The 10,002-nt window shown below is 50.2% G+C and overlaps 1 long non-coding RNA gene across 1 annotated transcript; it reads right to left on the bottom strand.

Moving 5' to 3' along the window:
• Positions 1 to 1,106: 1,106 nt before the first annotated feature.
• On the bottom strand, positions 1,107 to 5,193 carry LOC142047065 (uncharacterized). Its single transcript, XR_012656212.1, has 3 exons — positions 5,109 to 5,193; positions 1,936 to 2,020; positions 1,107 to 1,166 (listed from the first exon to the last, which is right to left on the bottom strand). It is a non-coding gene; the product is annotated as an uncharacterized LOC142047065 (long non-coding RNA).
• Between the last annotated feature and the right edge of the window lie 4,809 nt (positions 5,194 to 10,002).

The raw sequence follows: 10,002 nt of genomic DNA, 5'->3' as shown, positions 1-10,002 counted from the left end.
ATTTTGTCCCTACATTCCTGTGCTATTCTTTTGTATTTGTCTTTAGCAATTCATCCATCTTTCCACTCTTTGTAGGATTCCTTTTTGATTTTCAGGTCATTAAAGAGCTCCTGATGGAGCCATATTGGCATCTTGCTGTTCTTCCTGTCTTTCCTTTAAATCAGGATAGTTTGCGGTTGTGCCTCTAATATTGTCTCCTTGAGAAACTGCCAGTTCTCCTGAACTCCTGTATTCCTTAGAATTTCCTCCCATTGGACCTTCCCTACCAGTTCTCAGAGTTTGTTAAAGTCAGCTCTTTTGAAGTCCATTGTCTTTATTCCGCTCCTCTCCTACGTTTCCTTAGAATCATGAAATCTGTCATTCCAGGGTCACTTTCACCCAAGATGCTCTGCCACCCCTAGATCTGCAGCCAACTGTTCCTTGTTGCAGGGTCAGATTAACTTTTCGTGGGCCTGGCGTCAAACATATTTGTGGGCCCCCATTGGGGAAATAGGGCATGTAAGGGGGAGTGGTCCGCAGAGCGAGGGCCGGTTGGGGGCAATGAGGTGCAGTGGGAGTGGCCCCACTCACCCAGCGCAAGGCACTGGTTACAACCCCCCCCACAACTGCTAGACGTACACTCACCTGCCCAGCTCTGCACTGCCAGCATGTCCCTTCCACACTGCCCCCCTTCCCAGTGCCCTGCCCTTATACCCAGCGCCCCACTGCCCAGAGACCTCCCCCACAGATCCCTATGCCCAGCCCCCCCTTGCCCAGAGACCTCCCCCACAGATCCTTACTCCCAGTGCCCCCTCGCCCAGAGACACCCCCTACAGATTCCTATGCCCAGCGCCCCCTCACCCAGAGACCTCCCTCACAGATCCCTGTGCCCAGCACCCCTTGCCCAGAAACACCCCCTACAGATCCTTGTGCCCAGCTCCCCCTCACCTAGAGACCTCCCCCACAGATCTGTATGCTCAGCACCCCCACATCCAGAGACTTCCCCCACAGATCCCTATGCCCAGCACCCCCTCGCCCTGAGACCTCCCCCCAGATCCCTATGCCCAGCGCCCATCACCCAGAGACCTTCCCCACAGAACACTGTGCCCAACACCCCTCAGCCAGAGACCTCCCCCACAGATCCCTATGCCCAGCACCCCCTTGCCCAGAGACCTCCCCCCAGATCCCTATGCCCAGCGCCCGTCGCCCAGAGACCTTCCCCACAGATCCCTATGCCCCTTGCCCCCTCTCCCAGAGACCTCCCCCACAGATCCCTATGCCCAGCGTCCCTCGCCCAGAGACCTCCCCTACAGATCCCTATGCTCAGCGTCCCCTCGCTCAGAGACCTCCCTTACCGATCCCTACACCCAGCACCCCATCGCCCAGAGACCTCCCTGCAGATCCTTACGCCCAGCACCCCCTAACCCAGTGACCTCCCCCACAGATCACTATGCCCAACACCCCCTCACCCAGAGACCTCCCCCACAAATCCCTATGCCCAGCGCCCCTTGCCCAGAGACCTCCTCACAGATCCCTATGCCCAGTGCCCCCTTAACCAGAGACCTCCTCACAGATCCCTATGCCCAGCACCCGTCACCCAGAGACCTCCCCCACAGATTTCTACGCCCAGTGCCGCCTCGCCCAGAGACCTCCCCCACAGATCTCTACACCCAGTGCCCCCTTGCCCAGAGACCTCTCCCACAGATCCCTATGCCCAGTGCCCCCTTAACCAGAGACCTCCCCTACAGATCCCTATGATCAGCATCCCCTTGCTCAGAGACTTCCCATACTGATCCCTACACTCAGCACCCCATCGCCCAGAGACCTTCCTGCACATCCCTATGCCAGCACCACCTAACCCAGTGACATCCCCCACAGATCACTATGCCCAACACCCTCTCACCCAGAGACCCCCCCACAGATCCCTATGCCCAGCACCCCTCGCCCAGAGACCACCCCCACAGATCCCTATGCCCAGCGCCCCCTCGCCCAGAGACCTCCCTCACAGATCCCTATGCCCAGCACCCCCTCGCCCAGAGACCTCCCCCACAGATCTCTATGCCCAATGATACTGCCAAGAATGACCTTGAGTGGATCACTGCAGACTACGTGGCTCTGGGAAGAAAGCTAAAGGAGTTTGAGGCACAAGTGGTGTTCTCGTCCATCCTCCTTGTGCAGGGAAAAGGCCTGGGTAGGGATTGTTGAATTGTGGAAGTCAACGAATGGCTATGCAGGTGGTGTCGGAGAGAAGGCTTTGGATTCTTCGACCATGGGATGGTGTTCCAAGAAGGAGGAGTGCTAGGCAGAGACGGGCTCCACCTAACGAAGAGAGGGAAGAGCATCTTCGCAAGCAGGCTGGCTAACCTAGTGAGGAGGGCTTTAAACTAGGTTCACCGGGGAAAGGAGACCAAAGCCCTGACGTAGTGGGAAATGGGATACCGGGAGGAAGCACACCAGTGGAGGTGCCAGAAGGAGCTCTTCTCAGCGGAGAAACGTGACAATCAGCGAGTTCTCTTACGTGCCTGTCCAATGCAAGAGCCTGGAACAAGCCGGAGAATGGAAAGCCTGCACAGTCAAGACTATTTGTTGATGGATAACAGACGTTGGTGGGATCCTCACCTGACTGGAGTACAGTCTGGGGTTATAACTGTTCAGGAAGCAGGCAGGGCAAGAAGGTGGGGAGTTGCTTGTATAGTAAGAGAGCGTATGACTGTCCGAGCGCCGTATGGAAATGTTACAGCAACTTGGGTCTCTGGTTAATGATTTAAGTGGGCAACAAGGGTGATTCTTGGTGGGAGTCTGCTTAGCCCGACCAGGGGTGGAGTGTGAGGCTTCTTCCGGACCACTACCGACGTTACTAAGATCGCAGCCCTGGTTTCATGGGAGACTTTAATCACCTGTATACCTGCTTGGAGAGCATACAGCGCTGCCACGACAATCAGGACGTTTTTGAAGTTAGGGGACAATGCGTGAGGCAGTGCTGGAGGAAACAACTAGGTGCAGAGTTCTTCTTGACTGCTTCTCACAATCTGCGGAAAGAGTTGAGGGACGCAAAAGTGCGATGTGAACTGGGGCAGCCTGAGATGGATCGAATCCGGATCCTGACACAAGGAATAAGGAGAGCGCAGCATACAGAACTTGGACTTCAGAAAGCAGCTTTGGCTTCCCTCCGGCGAAGCGATTGAGGAGAAGCCCTGGACATAACATGAGGGGGAAGGAGTAGGGAGCTTGCGTATTTTAAGATCCTTATGGGGTTGCAGGAAAAACACTCCGTTGTAGAAGATACTAATATGGCAGTGACCGCTTGGCTTAACAGGAATCCTTTGCTTCTTAAACGCACAAGAAGCTTAAGAAGTGGCAGATTGGCAAAATGACAGAGGAAGTATAAAATATTGCTCAGGCATGCAGGAGTGAATCGGAAGCCAATCACACTTGGAGTGCAGCTAGCAGAGAGTTCAGGTAACAAGAAGGGTTTCTTCAGGTATGTTTAGCAACAAGAGAAAGTCAAGGAAGTGTGGCCCTTACTAATGAGGAGGCAACCTAGTGACAGAGGATGTGGAAAAAGTAGTGTTACTCAATGATTGTTTTTGCCTCTGTCTTCACAACAAGATCAGCTCCAGACTGCTGCACTGGCAGAACACAATGGAGAGAAAGATGCAGCTTCTGTGGAAAGGTGAGGTTGGACTATTTAGAACTGGACGAGCAAGTCCTGGGGCCGGATGCACTATCCGAGGGTGCTAAAGAGTTGGCGGATGTTGATTGCAGAGCCTGCCATTATCCTTGAAATCATGGTGAATGGGAGCGTCCGGATGGCTTGAAGCTACTGTATGCCTCTTTAAGGGAGAGGATCTGGGGACTACTGGCCAATCAGCCCCCTCATCCCTGGAATCCTGAGCAGGTCTCAGAATCAATCTGAGCACTTTGAGGGAGGAAAAGTGACAGGAACGGCGCATGGATTCACCAAGGGCAAGTCATGTCGACTAACCTAATTGCCTTCTATTAGGGAGGTAACTGGTCTGTGGGTGAGGGGAAGCAGTGACGTGTATTCTTGGCTTAGCTAAGCTTTTGATACGGTCTTCCACATATTCTTGCAGTTAAAGAAGATGGGCTGGACGATTGGTACTATAGGTGGATAGAAGCTGGCTACATCGTCGGGTCAACGGTTAGTGATCAATGGCTCCATGTCTAGTTGGAGCGTTTCAAATGGAGTGCCCAAGGTCAGTCTGGGCCGGTTTGTTCAATATCTTCATAAATGATCTGGGAGGACGGTGAACTGCGTCTCAGCAAGTTTGCAGATGCACTAACTTGGGGAGTGTAGATACACTGGGGTAGAGATTAGAGTACAGGGACCTGAACAATTAGAGGACTGGGCAAAAGCTACTGATGAGTTCAAGCACAAGTGCAGAGTCTGCCTTAGAACGGAAGTCCATGCACTGCTACAGACTAGGACGAATGGCTAGCAGCAGTTCTGCAGAAACCTATGAGTTAGCGCGAGAGTGGTATGAGTCCAGTTTTCTTGTTGCAAGAAGGCGTATGGATTTTGCTGTATAGTAGGGACATTGCCAGCAAATCAAGGCGTGATTTCCCTCTATTCGACATTGTGAGGCCTCATCTGGAGTATGTGTCCGTTTTGGCCCACCTCAAGAAGGATGTGAAAAATTGGAAAGAGTCAGCGAGGGCCAAAATTGTTGGGGGCCTGGAGACATGATTTGAGGAAGACTGAGGATGGGATTGTTTGTCTGCAAAAGAGAAGAATGAGGGAGATGCATCTTGTTTCAACTAACTGAAATTGGGTTCCAGAGAGATGATCTAGACTGTTCTCAGTGGTAGCAGATGACAGAAGAAGGAGTAATGGTCTCAAGTTGCAGTGGGGGAGGTTTAGGTTGGATATTAGGAAAAACTTTTTCACTAGGAGGGTGGTGAAACACTGGAATGGGTTACCTAGGGAGGTGGTGGAATCTCCTTCCTTAGATGTTTTTTAAGTCAGGCTTGACAAAGCCCTGGCTGGGATGATTTAGTTGGTGTTGGTCCTGCTTTGAGCAGGGGGTGGGACTAAGTGACCTCCTGAGGTCCCTTCCAACCCTGATATTCTGTGATTCTATGATTCTAACACCTCTTCGCCCAGAGACCTCCCCACAGATCCCTATGCCCAGCACCCCCTCACCCAGAGATCTCCCCCACAGATCCCTATGCCCAATGCCCCCTCACCCAGAGACCTCCCCCACAAATCCCTATGCCCCGTGCCCTCTCTCCCAGAGACCTCCCCCACAGATCCCTATGCCCACCGCCCCTTCGCCCAGAGACCTTCCACCTGATCCCTATGCTCAATGCTCCCAGACCCACTATGCCCAGCACTTCCTGCCCAGAGACCCCTCCCACTGATCTCCCACCACAACTGCACATCACCCTGAACACCATACCCTCTGCCCAGCGCCCCCACCCACAGAGCCCCTCCTGTCCAGCACCCCCTTCACCGTCCCACCATCACACCTGTACATTGCCCTATATTCCTGAGCGAATTCTGCCTCAAATTCTGTGCATCATATTTTAAAATTCTGCAATTTGGGGCCAGGCACATCAGATGTGGGCAGGGAGGCTCAGCCTGGCAGCAGGATCCAGATGCAGAGGGACTTAGTGTGTGGGGCTCCAGATGGGGGTAAGAAGCTTTGGGGGGAGGGGTAAGAGGGTTCTGTGGGGGCAGTCTGGGTGCAGGCAGCTCAGTGGGGGATCTGGATGCACAGGGAGGTTCCAGGTGCCGGGCCAATAGGATTCTGCAGGAGGGACCAAGTGAAAGTGGTTGGAGCTCAGTAGGAGGCGGGGGGTGTCTGGGTGCACGGTAGGTGAGGTTCCTTTGGGTAGAGGTCCAGGTGGAGGTGGTTGGAGCTCAGTGGGGAGGGTATCTGGGGGGGGCACATCAGGGTGGTGGCATAGGTGCTGACTTTTAGTGTTGCAGGTGAGTGCCTCATCCCAGCTCCGCCTCCTTCCCCAAGGCCCCGTCCTCACTCTGCCCGCCTTGACCTCTTCCTGCCCCTGCTCTGCCCCCTCCCCTTAGGTCATCTCGCCTGAGCATCTCTTGTCTACTGCTCACTCCTTTCTGCCCCCTCCTGCCTTGAAGGTGAGGTGTGTGTGTGTTTGGGGGGACTCAGCCTCCCCCAAAAACTGGCAATGTTCAGCATAGTTATACACTTCTTGTGTTTTGGATATTTGTGTTGCTTTTTCTTGGCCTGCTAAACCCAGAATTGTAAGTTCAATCCTTGAGGGGACCACTTAGGAATCTGGGGCAAAAATCAGTACTTGGTCCTGCTAGTGAAGGCAGGGGGCTGGACTGATGACCTTTCAAGGTCCCTTCCAGTTCTGGGAAATAGGTATATCTCCAATTATTTATTTTATTTTATTTTAACCTCCTCTTCCTGATTTGCTGGTCTATAGTAGACCCCTACCATGCTGTCACTCCTGTTTTCCCTTCTTATCTTTACCCAGAGAACTTCAACTGTCCTGCTTTCCTCCTTGTGGACCTCAGAACAAGTGTATATATTCTTGATGGATAATGCAACCCTGCCTCCCTTTTTCCTTGCCTGTCCTTCCTGAACAAATTAGACCTCCCTGTACCAATATTCCTGTCATAAGATTTAACCCATCAAGTCTCTGTGAGACCAATTATATCATAAATTAGCTTATGTTCTAATACGTCCTAGCCCTCTGTAAAGCTCACCTTTTTTAATCTTACTTGTGGGCATTTGTCACCTGACTCCTCTGAACCTGCTGTAAAGTTCTCCAAACTAGGTTGGCGAGTTGGGGTATAAAGATGCTCTTCTCCTTCTTGGTCAGTACGTTCTTTCCCCCCTCTTTGTCTGTCTTGACTACTTAGATTGTGAGACTTTCAGGGCTGAGACTGGCTTGTTCGGTATGTGCTGCATCCCAGTCTCGGCTCTGGCCTACAGGACCCACCATAATATAATCATTAATAATAAAACAGATGAAAACTGATTTCAAGTCTATTTTATGCTGGTTTTCTCTAAAGCCTTAAAACATCCCCCAAATGGTGTAACTTGAGGATTGGATTATGAAGGGTCTTAAATATCACTCCGCTGGTTAAGTTGGCTTCAATAATTTCTTACTGCTTCAGAGTTCAGCCTACCGTAAATGGTTTGACCACTTCAGCCAGTTCTCAGTTCAGTAACTACAAGTGGTTTTCTAAAAACTGCCTCAGGCTTTTGAGCACATTGCAGTCCACTGATCCAGGCCCATGCCAAGGCTGCTTGGACTGATGCCAACTGCAGAGGGCTCACAAGGGAGTGAATGAAAGAGCAGGTGGGCATCAGGGCAACATGGGGCATCAGGCCACCCCCCCTTTCCTATGGCAGCAGGGGAAAGGAGCCTCTATGCCTGTTCTGTGCCATCCAAGAATGCCACTTAGGGATGCTACCAGGTCCCCTTTTAGCTAGTAAAAGGCAGGGACGAATGATCAGTTTTGCAGTGCTGTGCTTGTGGCACTGGGCACATTTGATAAATGTGGCTGGAGAAAGTCATTAAAGCTTTTCAAGAGGTTAGCAGTGGCACGGAAAACATACATGGCAGCCTATGTGCCCTGAGCTAATACTAAGTTTTTTTAATAGCGACTTCAATCCAACAGAAGGAACTGGCTTAATACAAGATCTGTCTAATGCCTCAGTCAGCTTGCTTGAGCCCTGCTGAAGCCTGCTCTGACGCTTGCTTTCACTCTGCAGCCAGCCAGTGCTGTAGAAGAAAAACTCCACCATTCTTTTTTTATTAACAGCTATCTAACCGCAGTCCCGTTGGGCTCTTCTCTTACGTCGAGGGCACTACAGGAGAGGCATGAAAAACTAAGGAGCCACTTCCTGTGTTTGCCTCCTTGGGGAATTTTGCAAAGAAATGGGAAAGAATTAGTTGATCATCCAGTATGGTGGCAGCCAGCTTTGGAGAAGGTCACAGTAGGACATTGCAGTAGTGACGCTGGAGAGAGCTGAACTCCACAAGGCAGGAGAGCCATGTGCCTCGGTTTGCTTGGGAAAGGCCTTCAGTTGTGCCCATGCTCCTGTCCTGTTTACTTGCCTGGTGCATGAGGCATTTGGAATTACCCTGGTGAAAATGGACTTATGCACCCCAGCAACTCTGAGGTGCCAAAGAGCCCACGCTAACGACTCCCTGCACCCCTTAATAATGCCAGCAAGCCAAGGGGAAATAAGATGGCAACAGGAATGCCAATGACAGAGCAACCCATGCCAATGAAAAGCATTTTTCCTACACCATCTTGCAGGACATTTCAATCCATTTGCAGATTCCCTCACCCCCGCAAGACCTGCATCAATTTTTGTCAATTGTATGGGAACATTTGCAAGATTCAGTCTCCAGCTAAATTCGTGGGAAGCATATCTATAAACACCAACAAGCTTTTGAATGTTTTCTGTCCCTCTGAGGAGTCTGAAAGAAACTTTAAGTTTTATTTCACCCCTGTGTTGTCCCTGATGAATAGGAACAGAACTTTTTAAAAATGGCTGTTAAATGATCCTGCAAAATTTCCCATGAACATGTCAGAACTGTTTCACTTTGCTCATATGGACTGTCATAGAATCATAGAATTTCAGGGTTGGAAGAGACCTCAGGAGGTCATCTAGTCCAGCCCCCTGCTCAAAGCAGGACCAACCTCAACTAAATCATCCCAGCCAGGGCTTTGCCAAGCCTGACATAAAAAAACTTCTAAGGAAGGAGATTCCACCACCTCCCTAGGTAACCCATTCCAGTGCTTCACTACCCTCCCAGTGAAAATATTTTTCCTAATATCCAACCTAAATCTTCCCCACTGCAACTTGAGACCATTACTCCTTCTTCTGTCATCTGCCACCACCGAGAACAGTCTAGATCCATCCTCTTCATCTCTCTGTGGAGAAAGAAGTGGTTCAGGCCTATTTTAGAAAAACTGGACACACAAGTCCATGATGGTATGCCTGCATGGAGTGCTAAGAAGTTGGGATGTGATTGCAGAGCCATTGCCATTTCCTTAAATTCATGGTGAACGGAGCGTCCCAATCTGGAAAAAGCAATATAGTGCCCATCTTTAAAAAAAAGGAGGATCAGAATTACAGTCCAGTGGCTCACTCAGTCCCTGGAAAAAATCATGAGAGGTCCTCAAGGAATCAATTCTGAAGCACTTTGAGAGAGAAAGTATCAAACATCAGCATGTCACAAGGCAATCCATGCCAGACTAACCTAATGCCTTCTATTGAGATAAACTGGCTTGATGAGGGGAAAGCAGTGGATGTTTATTCCTTGCTTTGAAAACTTTTCATTAATGTCTCAAGAATTCTTGCCGCAATTAAAAGTATGTGTCAATGAATTGACTATAAGGGATAGAAAGCTGGCTACAGCGTCGGGCTCAACACGTACATCAAGACTCCAGTCTATGCAACCGTTTCAACATGCCCTAGGCTGATCCTGGGGCTGTTTTTCAATATCTTCATTAATGATGGAGGATGGGATTGCACTCTCAGCAATCTGCAGATGACATTAAACTTGAGGGTTATAATTTCTTGGTAGGTTAGGATAGACAGACCTGACAATGGACAATGAGCCAAAAGAAATCTATAGGTCAGCAAGACAATGCCAGAGTTCTGCAAGCTTAGACGAAGAATCCCATGCACGCTACAGACAGGGACCGAAGAAACAGCAGTTCTGCAAAAAGGATAGGTTACTGTACGAGAAGACTGAACATGTCAACAGTTTCTTTTGTCAAGAGGTGCTAACAGCTTTTGGAGTTAAGTAGACATGCGGCAATAACATATCATCCCCTCATTCAAACATTATGACCTCATCTGCAACTGGTCCATTTGGCCCACACTACAAGAAGATGTGGAAAACTTGGAAGAGTCCAGCATGAGGCAACAAAAATGATTAGGGCTGGAGCACAGACTTACTGAGGAAACTGAGGAACTGGGATTGTTTAGTTCAAAAGAAGAAAATGAGGGAATTTGATAGCTGCTTCAACACCTAAATTGTTCCAAAGAT

Source organism: Chelonoidis abingdonii, chromosome 6 (genome assembly GCF_003597395.2).
Source record: "Chelonoidis abingdonii isolate Lonesome George chromosome 6, CheloAbing_2.0, whole genome shotgun sequence".
Lineage (NCBI taxonomy): Eukaryota > Metazoa > Chordata > Testudines > Testudinidae > Chelonoidis > Chelonoidis abingdonii.
The sequence above is the reverse complement of the archived record's forward strand: the minus strand, read 5'-3'. Positions and strand labels throughout refer to the sequence as shown.